The sequence below is a fragment of the Rhinopithecus roxellana genome, chromosome 10 (genome assembly GCF_007565055.1).
Source record: "Rhinopithecus roxellana isolate Shanxi Qingling chromosome 10, ASM756505v1, whole genome shotgun sequence".
Classification (NCBI taxonomy): Eukaryota; Metazoa; Chordata; class Mammalia; order Primates; family Cercopithecidae; genus Rhinopithecus; species Rhinopithecus roxellana.
Window position 1 is genome coordinate 8,339,324 of NC_044558.1, and position 2,102 is coordinate 8,341,425.

The 2,102-nt window shown below is 47.3% G+C and overlaps 1 pseudogene across 1 annotated transcript; it reads left to right on the top strand.

Annotated features, from left to right (window-relative positions):
• Positions 1-464: 464 nt before the first annotated feature.
• On the top strand, positions 465-1,687 carry LOC104662529 (annotated as a pseudogene). Its single transcript, XR_748006.2, has one exon. The product of XR_748006.2 is annotated as a glyceraldehyde-3-phosphate dehydrogenase pseudogene (transcript).
• The last annotated feature ends 415 nt before the right edge of the window (positions 1,688-2,102 follow it).

Genomic DNA, 2,102 nt, shown 5'->3' on the forward strand with positions numbered 1-2,102 from the left:
TGAGATCAAAAGACCCAAATTTGCTTAGTTCTACTATTTATTGTCCATCTTTCAGACTTTTTTGAGTCTTATTTCCCATACTTAAAAAGATGTAAATAAAGCATCAGAAAAACTCAGAATGAGGGATATTCTCTGACATAACTGGCCAGTAATCATCAAAAATGCCAATGTCATGAAAGAGAAGAAAAACTTGAGGAAATTCTAGCAGATTGAAGACTACTAATTTGAAAGAGTCATGACAACTGAATGCCACCTGGACTTGAAATTTTGTTTTTCTATTGGAACAATTGTCAAAATTTGAATAATATATGTAAATTCGCTAATAATATTATATTAACGTCAATTCCTGATTTTGAAAATTATGTGGTGGTTATGTAAAAGATTATATTTGTTATTAGAAAATATACATTGGCTCTCTGCTCCTCCTGCTTGACAGACAGCCACATCTTCTCTCACATCGCCAGCTGCATCCCTGAGACATGGGGGAGGTGAAGGTCGGAGTCAATGGATTTGGTCGTGCTGGGTGGCTGGTCACCAGGGCTGCTTTTAACTCTGGTAAAGTGGATATTGTCACCATCAATGAACCCTTCGTTGCCCTCAACTACACGGTCTACATGTTCCAGTATGAGTCCACCCATGGCAAATTCCATGGCACCATCAAGGCTGAGAATGGGAAGCTTGTCATCAATAGAAATCCCATCACCATCTTCCAGGAGCGAGGTCCCTCCAAAATCAAGTGGGGCGATGCTGGCACTGAGTGCATCGTGGAGTCCACTGGCATCTTCACCACCATGGAGAAGGCTGGGGCTCACATGCAGGGGGGAGCCTAAAGGGTCATCATCTCTGCCCCCTCTGCTGACGCCCCCATGTTCGTGATGGGCGTGAACCATGAGAAGTATGACAACAGCCTCAAGATCGTCAGCGATGCCTCCTGTACCACCAACTGCTTAGCGCCCCGGCCAAGTTCATCCGTGACAACTTTGGTATCGTGGAAGGACTCACGACCACAGTCCACGCCATCACTGCCACCCAGAAGACTGGATGGCCCCTCCGGGAAACTGTGGTGTGATGGCCACGGGGCTCTCCAGAATGTCATCCCTGCCTCTACTGGTGCTGCCAAGGCTGTGGGCAAGGTCATCCCTGAGCTGAACGGGAAGCTCACTGGCATGGCCTTCCGTGTCCCCACTACCAACGTGTCAGTGGTGGACCTGACCTGCCGTCTGGAAAAACCTGCCAAATATGATGACATCAAGAAGGTGGTGAAGCAGCCGTTGGAGCGCCCCCTCTAGGGCATCCTGGGCTACACTGAGCACCAGGTGGTCTCCTCCGACTTCAACAGCAACCCCCACTCTTCCACCTTCGACGCTGGGGCTGGCACAAACCTCAGCGATCGCTTTGTCAAGCTCATTTCCTGGTATAACAATGAATTTGGCTACAGCAACAGGGTGGTGGACCTCATGGCCCACATGGCCTCCAAGGAGTAAGACCCCTGGACCACCAGCCCCAGCGAGAGCACAAGAGGAAGAGAGAGGCCCTCACTGCTGGGAGTCCCTGCCACACTCAGTCCCCCACCACACTGAATCTCCCCTCCTCACAGTTTCCATGCAGACCCTTTGAAGGGGGAGGGGCCTAAGGAGCCTCACCTTGTCGTCTACCATCAATAAAGTCCCCTGTGCTCAGCCAAAAATAAAAAATAAAATACACATCATGGTGAAAAGGAATTTGAAGAGAAAAAAAATGAAAACAACATTGGCATATTTAGGAGTAAAGGGCTGCAACTTTCACACAGTTCAGAAAAGAAAACATTTGAGAGAGAGAGAAAGCAAATATGGTAAAAGGTTAACAACTGGAAGATCTGAGTGTAGGGTGTATAGAAATTATTTGCACGATTGCAACTCTTTTTCTTTTCTTTTGTTTTGTAGAGACCAGAGTCTCACTAGGTTGTGTAGGCTGGTCTCATACCCCTGGGCTGAAGCAATGCTCCCACCTCAGCCTCCACAGTAGCTGGGACTTCAGGCACACACATTGCACTGGGCGCAACTTTTCTTAAAGACAAAAATTATGTCAAAATGAAATGCTTTTTAGGTGAAGAGAATATCTGT